We start from the raw sequence: 17,066 nt of genomic DNA on the forward strand, positions 1-17,066 counted from the left end.
GCAGGATATATTAATTTCCCCTTTTCCTTTTTTTGTGAGTGTATATGTGTATGCTTCTGGGTGAGATTTTGTCTGTATAGCTTTGCTTTCACCATCAGTCCTAGGGTTAGGTCCGTCCAATTTTTTTTTTTTTTTTACTTAAAAAAATTTTTTTTCCCTAATATATGCTTTCTTAATATTTTTTTCCGTATTTTCTATTTTTAGAAATTAAAAAAAATTTTAATAAGTTTTTTCATATTTTATATTTTAAAAAATTAAAATTTTTTTTTCTAAATAAATTTTTTTCTTAAAAATCTTTTTCTTATTTTTTACTATAAAAAATTAGTAAATCTATTTCTAAAAATTAAAAAAAAATTTTTTCTGAATACATTTACTCTTAATAATTTTTTTCTTATTTTTTATTATAATAGCTTTATTTTATTTTATTTTATCCTCTTTTTATCTTTCTATTTTTTTCTCCCTTATATTCTGAGCTGTGTGGATGAAAGGCTCTTGGTGCTCCAGCCAGGCATCAGGGCTGTGCCTCTGAGGTGGGAGAGCCAACTTCAGGACACTGGTCCACAAGAGACCTACCAGCTCCACGTAATACCAAACGGCAAAAATCTCTCAGAGATCTCCATCTCAACATCAAGACCCAGCTTCACTCAACGACCAGCAAGCTACAGGGCTGGACACCCTATGCCAAACAACTAGCAAGACAGGAACACAGCCCCATCCATTAGCAGGGAGGCTGCCTAAAATCATAAGGCCACAGACACCCCAAAACACACCACCAGACGTGGACGTGCCCACCAGAAAGACAAGATTCAACCTCATCCACCAGAACACAGGCAATAGTCCCCTCCACCAGGAAGCCTACACAACCCACTGAACCAACCTTACCCACTGGGGACAGATACCAAAAACAACGGGAACTACGAACCTGCAGCCTGTGAAAAGGAGACCCCAAACACAGTAAGATAAGCAAAATGAGACGACAGAAAAACACACAGCAGATGAAGGAGCAGGGTCAAAACACACCAGACCTAACAAATGAAGAGGAAATAGGTAGTCTACCTGAAAAAGAATTCAGAATAATGATAGTAAGGATGATCCAAAATCTTGGAAATAGAATAGACAAAATGCAAGAAACATTTAACAAGGACGTAGAAGAACTAAAGAGGAACCAAGCAACGATGAAAAACACAATAAATGAAATTAAAAATACTCTAGATGGGATCAATAGCAGAATAACTGAGGCAGAAGAAAGGATAAGTGACCTGGAAGATAAAATGGTGGAAATAACTACTGCAGAGCAGGATAAAGAAAAAAGAATGAAAAGAACTGAGGACAGTCTCAGAGACCTCTGGGACAACATTAAACGCACCAACATTCGAATTATAGGGGTTCCAGAAGAAGAAGAGAAAAAGAAAGGGACTGAGAAAATATTTGAAGAGATTATAGTTGAAAACTTCCCTAATATGGGAAAGGAAATAGTTAATCAAGTCCAGGAAGCACAGAGAGTCCCATACAGGATAAATCCAAGGAGAAACACGCCAAGACACATATTAATCAAACTGTCAAAAATTAAATATAAAGAAAACATATTAAAAGCAGCAAGGGAAAAACAACAAATAACACACAAGGGAATCCCCATAAGGTTAACATCTGATCTTTCAGCAGAAACTCTGCAAGCCAGAAGGGAGTGGCAGGATATACTTAAAGTCATGAAGGAGAAAAACCTACATCCAAGGTTACTCTACCCAGCAAGGATCTCATTCAGATTTGATGGAGAAATTAAAACCTTTACAGACAAGCAAAAGCTGAGAGAGTTCAGCACCACCAAACCAGCTTTACAACAAATGCTAAAGGAACTTCTCTAGGCAAGAAACACAAGAGAAGGAAAACACCTACAATAACAAACCCAAAACATTTAAGAAAATGGGAATAGGAACATACATATCGATAATTACCTTGAATGTAAATGGATTAAATGCTCCCACCAAAAGACACAGACTGGCTGAATGGATACAAAAACAAGACCCATATATATGCTGTCTACAAGAGACCCACTTCAGACCTAGAGACACATACAGACTGAAAGTGAGGGGATGGAAAAAGATATTCCATGCAAATGGAAATCAAAAGAAAGCTGGAGTAGCAATTCTCATATCAGACAACATAGACTTTAAAATAAAGAATATTATAAGAGACAAAGAAGGACACTATATAATGATCAAGGGATCGATCCAAGAGGAAGGTATAACAATTGTAAATATTTATGCACCCAACATAGGAGCACCTCAATACATAAGGCAAATACTAACAGCCATAAAAGGGGAAATTGACAGCAACACAATCATAGTAGGGGACTTTAACACCCCACTTTCATCAATGGACAGATCATCCAAAATGAAAATAAATAAGGAAACACAAGCTTTAAATGATACATTAAACAAGATGGACTTAATTGATATTTATAGGACATTCCACCCAAAAACAACAGAATACACATTTTTCTCAAGTGCTCATGGAACATTCTCCAGGATAGATCATATCTTGGGTCACAAATCAAGCCTTGGTAAATTTAAGAAAATTGAAATCGTATCAAGTATCTTTTCCGACCACAACGCTATGAGACTAGATATCAATTACAGGAAAAGATCTGTAAAAAATACAAACACATGGAGGCTACACAATACACTACTTAATAACGAAGTGATCACTGAAGAAATCAAAGGGGAAATCAAAAAATACCTAGAAACAAATGACAATGGAGATACGACGACCCAAAACCTATGGGACGCAGCAAAAGCAGTGCTAAGAGGGAAGTTTATAGCAATACAAGCCTACCTCAAGAAACAGGAAACATCTCGAATAAACAACCTAACCTTGCACCTAAAGCAATTAGAGAAAGAAGAACAAAAAAACCCCAAAGCTAGCAGAAGGAAAGAAATCATAAAGATCAGGTCAGAAATAAATGAAAAAGAAATGAAGGAAACAATAGCAAAAATCAATAAAACTAAAAGCTGGTTCTTTGAGAAGATAAACAAAATTGATAAACCATTAGCCAGACTCATCAAGAGAAAAAGGGAGAAGACTCAAATCAATAGAATTAGAAATGAAAAAGGAGAAGTAACCACTGACACTGCAGAAATACAAAAGATCATGAGAGATTACTACAAGCAACTCTACGCCAATAAAATGGACAACCTGGAAGAAATGGACAGATTCTTAGAAATGCACAAACTGCCGAGACTGAACCAGGAAGAAATAGAAAATATGAACAGATCAATCACAAGCACTGAAATTGAAACTGTGATTAAAAACCTTCCAACAAACAAAAGCCCAGGACCAGATGGCTTCACAGGTGAATTCTATCAAACATTTAGAGAAGAGCTAACACCTATCCTTCTCAAACTCTTCCAAAATATTGCAGAGGGAGGAACACTCCCAAACTCATTCTACGAGGCCACCATCACCCTGATACCAAAACCAGACAAAGATGTCACAAAGAAAGAAAACTACAGGCCAATATCACTGATGAACATAGATGCAAAAATCCTCAACAAAATACTCGCAAACAGAATCCAACAGCACATTAAAAGGATCATACACCATGATCAAGTGGGGTTTATCCCAGGAATGCAAGGATTCTTCAATATACGCAAATCAATCAATGTGATACACCATATTAACAAATTGAAGGAGAAAAACCATATGATCATCTCAATAGATGCAGAGAAAGCTTTCGACAAAATTCAACACCCATTTATGATAAAAGCCCTGCAGAAAGTAGGCATAGAGGGAACTTTCCTCAACATAATAAAGGCCATATATGACAAACCCACAGCCAACATTGTCCTCAATGGTGAAAAATTGAAACCATTTCCACTAAGATCAGGAACAAGACAAGGTTGCCCACTCTCACCACTATGATTCAACATAGTTTTGGAAGTGTTAGCCACAGCAATCAGAGAAGACAAAGAAATAAAAGGAATCCAAATCGGAAAAGAAGAAGTAAAGCTGTCACTGTTTGCAGATGACATGATACTATACATAGAGAATCCTAAAGATGCTACCAGAAAACTCCTAGAGCTAATCAATGAATTTGGTAAAGTAGCAGGATACAAAATTAATGCACAGAAATCTCTTGCATTTCTATACACTAATGACGAAAAATCTGAAAGTGAAATTAAGAAAACACTCCCGTTTACCATTGCAACAAAAAGAATAAAATATCTAGGAATAAACCTACCTAAGGAGACAAAAGACCTGTATGCAGAAAATTATAAGACACTGATGAAAGAAATTAAAGATGATACAAATAGATGGAGAGATATACCATGTTCCTGGATTGGAAGAATCAACATTGTGAAAATGACTCTACTACCCAAAGCAATCTACAGATTCAATGCAATCCCTATCAAACTACCACTGGCATTTTTCACAGAACTAGAACAAGAAATTTCACAATTTGTATGGAAACACAAAAGACCCCGAATAGCCAAAGCAATCTTGAGAACGAAAAATGGAGCTGGGGGAATCAGGCTCCCTGACTTCAGACTATATTACAAAGCTACAGTAATCAAGACAGTTTGGTACTGGCACAAAAACAGAAATATAGATCAATGGAACAGGATAGAAAGCCCAGAGATAAACCCACGCACATATGGTCACCTTATCTTTGATAAAGGAGGCAAGCATATACAGTGGAGAAAAGACAGCCTCTTCAATAAGTGGTGCTGGGAAAATTGGACAGATACATGTAAAAGTATGAAATTAGAACATTCCCTGACACCATGCACAAAAATAAACTCAAAATGGATTAAAGACCTAAGTGTAAGACCAGACACTATCAAACTCTTAGAGGAAAACATAGGCAGAACATTCTATGACATACATCACAGCAAGATTCTTTTTGACCCAGCTCCCAGAGAAATGGAAATAAGAACACAAATAAACAAATGGGACCTAATGAAACTTAAAAGCTTTTGCACAGCAAAGGAAACCATAAACAAGACCAAAAGACAACCATCAGAATGGGAGAAAATATTTGCAAATGAAGCAACTGACAAAGGATTAATCTCCAAGATTTACAAGCAGCTCATGCAGCTCAATAACAAAAAAACGAACAACCCAATCCAAAAATGGGCAGAAGACCTAAATAGACATTTCTCCAAAGAAGATATACAGATGGCCAACAGACACATGAAAGAATGCTCAACATCATTAATCATTAGAGAAATGCAAATCAAAACTACAATGAGATATCATCTCACACCAGTCAGAATGGCCATCATCAAAAAATCTAGAAACAATAAATGCTGGAGAGGGTGTGGAGGAACGGGAACTCTCTTGCACTGTTGGTGGGAATGTAAATTGATACAGCCACTATGGAGAACAGTATGGAGGTTCCTTAAAAAACTACAAATAGAACTACCATACGATCCAGCAATCCCACTACTGGGCATATACCCTGAGAAAACCATAGGTCAAAAAGAGTCATGTACCAAAATGTTCATTGCAGCTATATTTACAATAGCCAGGACATGGAAGCAACCTAAATGTCCATCAACAGATGAATGGATAAAGAAGATGTGGCACATATATACAATGGAATATTACTCAGCCATAAAAAGAAATGAAATGGAGGTATTTGTAATGAGGTGGATGGAGTTAGAGTCTGTCATACAGAGTGAAGTAAGTCAGAAAGAGAAAAACAAATACAGTATGCTAACACATATATACGGAATCTAAGGGAAAAAAAAAGCCATGAAGAACCTAGTGGCAAGACGGAATAAAGACACAGACCTACTAGAGAATGGACTTGAGGATATGGGGAGGGGGTGGGGTGAGATGTGACAGGGTGAGAGAGTGTCATGGACATATATACACTACCAAATGTAAAATAGATAGCTAGTGGGAAGCAGCCGCATAGCACAGGGAGATCAGCTCGGTGCTTTGTGACCACCTAGAGGGGTGGGATGGGGAGGGTGGGAGGGAGGGAGATGCAAGAGGGAAGAGATATGGGAACATATTGTATATGTATAACTGATTAACTTTGTTATAAAGCAGAAGCTAACACACCATTGTAAGGCAATTATACTTCAATAAAGATGTTTAAAAAAAAAAAAAAAGTAAAATACATCTCGAAAGAAAGGGAAAAAAATGCATGTAATCTCATCACCCCAAGATAAAAAGAGTTATTTACTTGGAGGATTTACTTCTTTTTGGTTTTGTTTTTTTTGGTTTTGCTTTGTTTTGTTGGAAATGGCAATAAGCTTTTTAAGATTTATTTATTTTTTTAACATCTTTATTGGAGTATAGTTGCTTTACAATGTTCTGTTAGTTTCTGCTGTATTACAAAGTGAATCAGCTATATATATACATATATCCCCAAATCCCCTCCCTCTTGCATCTCCCTCCCACCCTCCCTATCCCACTCCTCTAGGTGGTCACAAGGCACGGAGCTGATCTCCCTGTGCTAGGAACATTTACTTCTTGTCTTAAGTCTTTCTCTATAACTCCCTATGTCTGTGTCTCAATCTCTGTCTCTGTGTGTGTCTTTGTAAGTGTGTGTGTGTGTGTGTGTGTGTGTACGTGTAGTACTGTATTTACTGTTTTATAAATTGCTTTTATTTCTTTAAACACAGCACATATTGTGGTTGCTTTTCCAGGTCAGTGAATATTCTATTACAACATGATTTTATATGACTACATAATATCTTGACCTATGAGCGTACATAACTTATTTAACCAATCTCCTATTGTCTTTTTCTTATAATTTTCTGCCATTAAAAACAGTAAACATTTTTATAATTATTGCTTTCCACACGTCTCTAATTATTTCCTTAAGGTAAATTCCTACAGGTAGAATTGCATAATTTGTGGATTTAGATACATATTGTCATGTTACCCCCATAAAGATATTTACCTATTTACGTTCTGACTTCAGTATATGAAAGTTCAGTTTCCTCAAATCTTTGTCAACACAAATTATTATCAACTTTTTTAATTTGTCAATGTGATGGATGGATTTAGTTTGTATCTGTTTGATCGCTAATGAAGGTCAATATTTCTTCATTTATTTATTGGCCTTTTTCTGTTTCTTCCTTTGTGAATTACCTTTTATGTCCTTTGTCCATTTCCCTATTTATGTTTTCATCTTTTTAAAATTAACTTATAAGAACTGTTTAAACAAACCAATTATACTTAATATCTGCTGCATTTTCCCATTTTTGTTTTCCTTTAATTTTTGTTTATTATGGATTTTTAACTTATAAAGGGGGCTTAATATGTTTGTTTTTGTAGCATTAACTCAATTTCTCGGTGTGTACCTTCCCGATTTTATGACTTTGCTGCTATGCTTAGAAAGATATGTTACTACAAGAATATGTAAATACAATAAGTACCTATATTTTCTTTTCATTATTTATATAGTTTTATTTTCACATTTTAATTTTTAAACCATTTAGCAAGTTTCTATTGAATGGTATGAGGCAAGGGTCTGATTTTAGTTTATTGTTAGTATATAGCCATTTATGGGGTAATGATTTTTCACTAGAAACTCACCAAAATAAATCCAGGAAAGGGTGTACTGATTCTCGAACTAGTGAAAATTCTTTTCAAAACCTACATTTTCCATACTGCACCTTACGTTTCAGCAAGTAATGAATTCTGATCTGCAAACACAACCCAGCATGCCAGCATTTGCAGAGGTACCCATGAGCCAACGAAATAGCAAAGCTCCTTTGCAAGCAAAAGGTCAACTTCCCAGTGTGAAGTCTCCAATCACAGACTCACATTCATTCTCAAATCGCCCTAACACAAAGAAAACAGACATATTTACTTTTCACACGATTCAAGGGTGAATTTTGCTCCGAAACCAAGTCAACAACCAAATCTCTCTCTTCAACAAGCTGAAGCACATTCCACACTGGTCTCTGGATGAAAGACCCTCTGGTAAACTCGGTGAGAGCAACAAGAAAAGAGGGATTTTTCGATTAGAAGAAAATGCTTCTGTTTCACTACAGGCAGTGTTTTTTGGACCTAAATACTGTTGGTTCTGAGTTATATTTTCTATAAGATGTTACCAAGGCAAATGCTCAGGGAAAAAGCAGCTGGAACCATTTGGGGGTTACTAATTACAGGGCATCACAGGTACAATTTATAATCCTCCTTGACAGATGTGACCCATTACATTAAGCATTGCTGGCAAGCTAGATGAAGGCTAGGAAGAGGTTGGTCTTTGAGTAACACAGCTTTCCAGCAAACTTCTCCATTACAAACAACTGCTGACATGATACAATAGGAAGATTTTTATTTTTTGGGCCACGGCCTGCCGCATGTGGGATCTTTGCTCCCCAACCAGGGATCGAACTCACGCCCCCGGCCATGGAAGCATGGAGACTTAACCACTGGACTGCCAGGGAAGTCCCAAGAAGATTTTTTTAAAGACCAGCTGGTTTTTAAATATCTCACTCCACTCCATCCAGTACTGATGTTGCCGAACCCAAGTTCATGTGCCTGATGTACAGTGAGGCCAAACAAACTGAAGCGTTGGAGTTTGGAGCAGAGAAAGGTTTATTGCAGGGCCATACAAGGAGGATGGGCAGCTTGTACTCAGAAAGCCTGAACTCCCTGATGGTTTTCAGGGAAGAGTTTTTATAGGCAAAATTTGGGGGGCGGGCTGCAGGGTGTGTGACCTTCCTCTGATTGGTTGGTGGGGAGGTAACAGGGTGATGTTCCAGGAATCTCAACCATCAGCCTTCTGGTTCCAATCAGTCTGGGGTCCATGTGCCTGTGCTCAGCCTGAAGTTATCAGCCTCCAGCTGGGTCGGGATCTTAGCTCCTGTAGAAGAACTCAGAGATATATATCAGATTGTTATATATATCCCTTGAGGAGGAACCAGGACCCTGCCCCCTTGCTGCAGTACTGTTTCTTCAGTGCTTTTCCTTTGTTTCTGCATTGCCTCACTCTAATTAGTAACTGCTTGAATCTGCCCTTTGGAACTCAGGGAAGGTCTAGGAGGCTGAAACCTTTTTCTTACAAATAAGAAATAAGGGACTCAGAAAGGCTTTTGTATTGGGGAGGGCCCCACAGGGTCCTTCTCGGTTTCATTGATATGCAAAGGAATGCCCAGACAGTTCTGTTAGATTATTAACTCTGCCTATATTATACATCACCACTGATTTCAACATTTATATCAAAAAGATTTTTCTGGGTCTGAGTCACAATGTTCCAATTAAAATATTTTTAAAATTAAAAAAAATATTTCCAATGATTTTCATCTGGCCCACGATGCAGCTATAACATCAATACTGTATAGAAATGAAAGCTTAGTTCAAAGCATTTCAGGAAGAAGAAAGTGTTAAAACAATCATCATCTCTGTAGGCAAAACAGATAGGTGATTGATTGGCTTTTAGGCTTTCCAGTCTTCCTGAGATGGCCTGGAAGTATGGCCAGAGGGTTCCTCAGCCACAAATACAGAGAACTATTGTCCCTGCCACACAAGCAACAAAGTCTCAAAGAAAAATCACATACACCTTTAATCATTATATTTCTAAGCTCTCCTTTAAAGATAAAGAAAACAAAAATGTAATTTATGTTTACAGTTCTGTGACACATAAAAAATATAATTAAAGTACTAAATCTCTCCAAAGAAATGTGATGTACAGAATTAAATTCAGCATTTAGCTGAAAAGAGTCCCCTTGGAGAGATCAGGTTGATATGTGAGGGATTAGTTTTGAAGTCCTATTGCTGATTTTTTTTTCAAGGGATGGTATTTTGGCCAGCCTTACTCTGATTTCTCCTCACAACTGTCAGTCAGAATGAATTACAGGGCATATTACCTGAATCCCAAGATCTAGCTACATTAATAGCCCCTGATTTTTGTTCTTTCGAATGCCATTTAGATATATGGAAGTCGTTCTTTCCTATCATATTTCCAGCACCCTCTGACAAAGCAGCATTTAACATTTCCCACACAAGAGGGATTTTTTTTTTTTTTGTAATGGATTTCGGAATACAGAAAGTTACAGAGTTTATTTTTTAATCTTCTTTATTAGTAGCATAAAACTGTCAACAGCTTATGCTAGTCTTGAGAATATCAAGCTGATTTAAGAGAAATTTTCCTCAACTGGGTGAAGAGTGGGGAGAGGAGATAAGAAAATGGAAGAATACAGAGAGAGGGGCCATATTTTTTTCCCTAAAAGACTTTGATCTAAATTTTTTTTTTGTAAAAACATAGTTCATCTCTAACATATTATTAGCTCTAATAAGGATACCACAAACTCAAAAGGCTCAGACTGTAAGCTTGAAAAGCTGGGTATGTTATTTACCGACTTGGGCACTGATCACATTTGCTTGTGTGAATCTTGAAGACGGATTTTTAGCTCATCTCAAGAAAAATCTATTGGGAGGCCATATATCTGAAAGTGCCGTCTTCCTCCCTTGTAGGATGGGAGCCCCAATCAATCTTTTGTGTTATGACCAGGTGTAAGTCATAAAACAGCAGTTATTGCAGGTTTTATGGAGCTGAGAGCTGGGACACTCATGAGGAGGATAAGTTCATAATAGCCTTAAAGAGCAAACTATCCTTCATGGTCCTAGGTTTCCATAGAGAGGCTGCTCCAGTGATCAGCAGCCTTGCTTTTTTACCGACATTTCTTACCATTAGAAAACACTTCTACCTGTAACCAGTTAACCTCACAGGTAGAGATGCGTGAGGCTCTTCAAGTATTCAAATGTGCCTCATTAACTCAGTATGGGTCTCTATCCATGGCTTTGAGCCTTCCTAAAAACTATATTCTCAGCAGCCTGCACCACACCTTTTGAGGTAATAAGTCTTTTCTTTGTCTGAAATTTGCCTTTTGCAAACATTCAAAAAGGGATCCTTCACTACCATATAATTGAAGTGTCTTTACCATCACCTCCACCACCCTATGAAGCCCAATCTTTCCCTTGGCCTGTGGTGTCTAGCCTAACACCTTATCACCCCACTACTCCAAGCCACTGAGCGGAAATGTGTAAAGCCTAGAAGTGTCTTCACTTCTTATAGTTCATACTGTCTGCTCTCCATGTATCAGCTAACTCAATTTGAATGCTAACCCATATTGGCATAGTAACGGAAAGGGACTAAAGGAGTCTACAGGAAACTAGCATAGATGCACTTCTTCTAGAGCCTTCTGGAAAAAGTGGTGTCCCCACTTTTGTTGTCTAATCTAATTTTACTCATGATAGAGAGGTCCAAGGCAGGTTGGAGGGATGGGCAATAGGGTAATAAGAGTAATAAAGGGGAGGGTTTCCCTGACATCCAGTGGTTAACGCTCCGCGCTTCCACTGCAGGGGGCACGGGTTCAATCCCTGGTGGGGGAACTAAGATCCCGCATGCCGTGTGGCGTGGCCAAAAATAGATAAATAAATAAAGACGGAAGGGATATTAAAAAAAAAAAAGAGTAATACAGGGGGTAAGATGTAGCGTCTTAAGAGCTACAGCAAATTACACCACGTAAGAAGTCACCTACCCAGATGTCTTTTTTGTGAGCTCTCAGAAAGTGGAGACCATCCCCTGAATCAATTATTTTTTTACTTAAACACACAGGTTTCCCTTTGTATAATGATCACGTTATTTCATGAGTGTTGCCTTAGTTTCTCACCCTGTGGGCCAGGCCCTGTGCTGGGTGCTGGGATTCAGCAATAAATCAGACACAGGCCCAGCTTCCAGGTACACCTTCTGGTGGGAAAGACAATCAACAAAGAGAGAAGCCCAAGATCTCAAGGGCACCATATCCTTGCTGAGAAGCACCAGAAGGAAAGTTTTGCGGAAGGAATAAATTCCACATGGGATGACATTTAAGACTGGATACCTCTGATTTGGGGAAATATATCACTTAAAACAAAAAATAAAATTATGCCACAAAATATGAAGGGAGCTGACCTTTTGTTTGGTTTTGCTGAAGTGAGTTTATATGTAAAGGAAATTTTTCATGGAACCCCTGACAAACCTATGACAAATGGCCCCAAACCAAAGTAGCTGAACTTTGAATTAGCCAGAACATCAGTGCTTCTCAGTGTTCTTGTGATCTGGAAATACTTCTTTTTCTGCATTTTTCTGTTTTTGTAGAGACAGAATTCACATACAGTAAAATACACAGATTTTAAGTTTTCAGTTCGATGTTTTGACAAATGTATACAGCCCTGTAACCATCACTCAAAACAAGATATATAATATCCACATCACCCCAGAAAGTTCCCCTTGCCTCTTTCTAGTCATTTCCATGTACACAGACACTCAGAGACAATCAGTGTCGTAAATTCTTCTATCAATATAGATTAGTTTTGCCCGTTCTGGAACTTCACCTGCAGGGAATTGTACAGTATTTACTCTTTTGCATCTGGGCAGACATACTAGTACTGGGGACAGCACACTCGAAGGGATTAAAAGACTCAAAACAACATTAAACAAGTGAGCAATAAATACAAAACAATCCCCGTGGCAGTGTTTCACTATCTCACTGTGTTTATAAAAATATCCAAAGTTATGTGTTCATTTCACTGCCCTTCAGCCCTAAATCATTTAAGTCAAACTGGTTGCTCCACAAGAAAAATTCTCAGATGTTCCAGGACACACACGATCTTTCCTTGATGTGGCCTGACATACTATGTCTATTATGTCTTCCTCAAGCAGGTAGTCCTTGGCTCTACTTTCACACAGCACACATCACTCTCAAAGTGTGATTCCTCAGTTGTGACATGCATGCAATTTACATGATGATCACAATTTCCCTGTGCAACAGGGAAGGCTTCAAGGACACCACTGTCCTGTAGTACACCGGGTGAAAACCACTGGGGAGAGACATTCATGCCAAATGAAACAAGTGTACTTGCCTCCCTATGTCAGGTTTTGTTCTACCTTCATTTCCTTACTAGGTCATTGAATAACACTGCGCATCATAACTGGTTGCACCAGTTGGATTTTCCCTGCCCCATTCAGCCCAGATGCTGCTGTTGTTTTCCACTCTTTAATCAGAACACAGAACGCCACATGCTGTGTGCATCAGAGAGAAAACAGAGCAGAAAAGACAGTTCAATATTGGAGTTAACTGGGTAGGGACAAAAAGGATGTCTTATATCCAAGACTCAAGCCTTAAATATTTCCTTCTTCTGACACTGGGAAATAGTTATGATTATATGAAATTCTGTGTATGTAGAAGATTGTAGAGCTGACATGTACAGATGCTTAAATATGCACATGTTAGCTGGAGGCCAAAACTGGTTCAAGATCACAAGAAAGGAGAATCATTCTCAGATATGTGACTGCTCTTTTCATTTATATTTTTGCCCTCAGTGGATTATTTTTTAACAAGAGCCTTCTGCCTCAATTTCTACCACCTCCTTAATGGATTACTGAGTAACTTACTGTCTGTGGGGAAATGGGACTACTGACAGGCAAACACATTTTCAAACATTCTTTAGAAATCCAAACACACTTCCATTTCTGCTGTGGTTACAATCCTCTGGGGGAGGAAGTTTCAACTTAACCCTAGTTTAGCAATTTGCTTTGTGGTCCTCTCTGCTAAATACTGGGCAGTGTGAGGTCTTCGGTCTCGGACACACAGGAAAGATGGGGACATCTCAAGCTAGCCTGGTTAAGAGACACATTTCATAGAGTCTGGAAAGGTAAAGCCAAGAGTGGCCTTTGCCTTGAAGATGACAAAAGACTACACTTAAAGGCAGAGTTGTCCTGGATCTTGAATTTGAGGCAAGATCTGAGAATAAAGGTTGTTTTTTAAAAAAATAGATCTTTATTGGAGTATAATTGCTTCACAATACTGTGTTAGTTTCTGCTGCACAACAAAGTGAATCAGCCACATGCATACACATGTCCCCATATCCCCTCTCTCTTGAGCCGCCCTCCCATCCTCCCTATCCCACCCCTCTAGGTCATTGCAAAGCACCGGAGCCGATCTCCCTGTGCTATGCGGCTGCTTCCCACCAGCCAACTGTTTTACGTTCAGTAGTGTATGTATGTCGATGCTACTCTCACTTCGCCCCAGCTTTGCCCTCCCACCCCATGTCCTCAAGTCCATTTTCTATGTCTACCTCTTTACTCCTGCCCTGCAACTAGGTTCATCAGTACCAGTTTTTTTTTTTTAGATTCCATATATATGCGTTAGCATACAGTATTTGTTTTTCTCTTTCTGACTTATTTCACTCTGTATTACAGACTAGATCCATCCACCTCACTACAAACAACTCAATTTTGTTTCTTTTTATGGCTGAGTAATATTCCATTGTATATATGTGCCACAAATGTCCACTGACAGATGAATGGATAAAGTTTTTGATATATATTTTGTGGAGCAGCAATTTCCTACAGATATGAGTTACAGTATTCAGTTGTAGAAGAAAGAAACTCATTTTATTTATTTATTTTTTGGCCACATGGCTTGTGGGATCTTAGTTCCCCAACCAGGGATCAAAACCGGGTCCCAAGCAATGGAAGCTCGGAGTCCTAACCACTGGACCACCAGGGAATTCCCAAAGAACCTCATGATAATCTTGACACCACCCCAGTCCCACCCTGGGTCTATGGGAACAAGCACACCATCCCTTAAGATATTCTGTTTGTGTACTGGAGGCCATTTAGCCCAGTTAGCTTGGGCTCGAAGCTAAGGCCAAGCTACTTCTGAGGGTGTCCCTCCCCTGTCTCACCATCGGTACCCAAAGGGAACTTCAAGCCAGGAGATCTGGGCTCAGAGAATAGAGCTTCTCAGGGGTCCAGCTCTGGTACAGAGTTTCTTAGTGATGCCCTCCTACTCACTACCCCTGAATTGAGTTTCTAGAAACAGAGCGAAGAGTGGCAGGTAGCTGGTGGCTGATTCCAGGGATTGTCACAAGGCAAGCAAAATTTTCCACTGCTCTAGGCCCAGGAAACCTTTTCCTGAATTTGGTCTCAAAGGGGAATGTAGCTGTATGTACAAATTGAAAGAAATCTGGGAGAAGGCAGGAGAGAAGAAACCCGGGTGCCATTTACCATTATCTTGATAAAATGGCAGTGACACACACTCTGCCTGCCACAATTAGGGTGATAAATGCCCGTTTCTTTGAGGCTTGTTTGAAAGTCAATTATGTAGATTATTTGGAGAATACTGACAGATGGCTTTCTTCCCCAGATGAGACAATCAAGCTGAACTTTGATATGTGCATAAAAAACACTGTCATTTCTCAAACAGAGGAGGCCTCCCTAAGAGGTCAACCAGAGAATTGGATGAAATTTTGCCATGGGCCACTTCTGATGAACCCTGCCCTTAGGTCTTTTTTGTCTCTCCCCAGATCTCCCTCTTCTCTGACCCTCAATGGAAGCTTTGCTTCTTTTCATCTTGTAGTCAAATATCGATCCTCCGACCTGTCGTCAAGGTTTTGATTAACACAGAGGATTGCCACGTAAGCAGCTTTTTGTTTGTTTTCAGCTAATTCGTTTTTTATTATTCACTTGCTGCAGTAAATCTTTCTTCTTTTATTGTCCAACCACCAAACAGAGAAAAATGGATTGATTTGAGCAACTAAATAATTCAAGCTGCAATGTATAGTAGAGGGTGTGGGCAGAGAGGAAGGATTAGGGGGAGCCAGAGAAAGCTTGATGCAACATTGCCCTTCAGTTTTCTTAGTTCTCCCCTGATCCCCAACCCAGGTTACAATGATTTTGATTAGATTGTGAGGGGGTTTATGGACATGGCATTGTGGTAATGCAGCAGTGATTTAAAGCAATAAAAGTTTAGAAAATGATTGTATAAAAAGTCTTCCTTTACCAAAAAACAATAGAGATGCACCAGATGAGATCTCTTGCTTGTTACTTTTCATTATATGAGGTAATTCATTTGGCACAATTATTTCAGTCACGAGGTGTACTTATTCATTTTTTATTCTTGAAGGCACAAAGCAATCTTCTCCACTGGCATTTACTGGTGGCACCAAGTAGATGGAAAAGTTTGAAGAAAGCAGCCCAGCAAAAAAGAGCCAAAGATATCTAGATACAAAAATGAACAAATCAAAGCAAAAAAGCTGCTAACCTGTTTGTTAAAGGCATCGATTTCAGGATAAGGAAAAATGGAGAAATAATAGAAGAAGAAAGAAGAGAAAAACAAGAATGAAGGGGATATCTGTTTCCACCCTCTATCATCTGCCCTTCTAGTCCTCTGTTCCCTCAGGTATTCAGTGTGCTCAGCCTTCTTTAAACAAAGCACAAACATGCAAGCTATGAATAAAAAGATGGATAGGCTTCACTACATGAAAATGTAAAACTTCTATATATAAAATACATCATAAACACATCAAAAAAAACAAACCACAGACTGGATTTACAAAGCATATAACTGGCAAAAGATAGAGATCCAGAATATATAATGAGTTTTTGAAAAATCTGTAAGAAAAACAACACAATAGGAAAATGAGCAAAAGACTTGAACTAGCATTTTACAGAAGAGGGAATTCAAATGCCCATTACACATACGAAAATACATTCAACCTCAATAGTTATCAAGACAATACAAATTAAAACAGTAAGGTACCATTTCCACTACTAGAAAAAAGGCAAAGTCTGACAATACCAAATATTGTCAAGAAAATAGAGAAAAGAGGAATTTCATACACTGGTGGAATTTCATATACAAACATAGCTCGTTTCACTGTGTTTCACTTTATTGTGCTTCACTGATACTGCATTTTCTACAAGTGGAAAGTTTGTGGTAGCCCTGTGTCAAGCAAGTCTATCAGCACCATTTTTCCAATAGCACTTGCTCACTTTGTGTCTCTGTGTCACATTTTGACAATTCTCACAGTATTTCAAAGGTTTTCATTATTATTGTGTTTGTTATGGTGATCTGTGACCAGTGATCTTCGATGTTACTATTGTAATTGTTTCGGGGCTCCATGAACCACATCCATATAAGATGGCAAATGTAATTGATAAATGTTGTGTGTGTTCTGACTGCTCCAGCAAGCAGCCATTCCCCCATCTCTCTCATCTCCTCGGGCCTTCCTATTCCCTGAGACACAGCGATATTGAAATTAGGTCGATT

Source organism: Balaenoptera borealis (assembly GCF_965194805.1).
Source record: "Balaenoptera borealis genome assembly, chromosome: X".
NCBI lineage: Eukaryota > Metazoa > Chordata > Mammalia > Artiodactyla > Balaenopteridae > Balaenoptera > Balaenoptera borealis.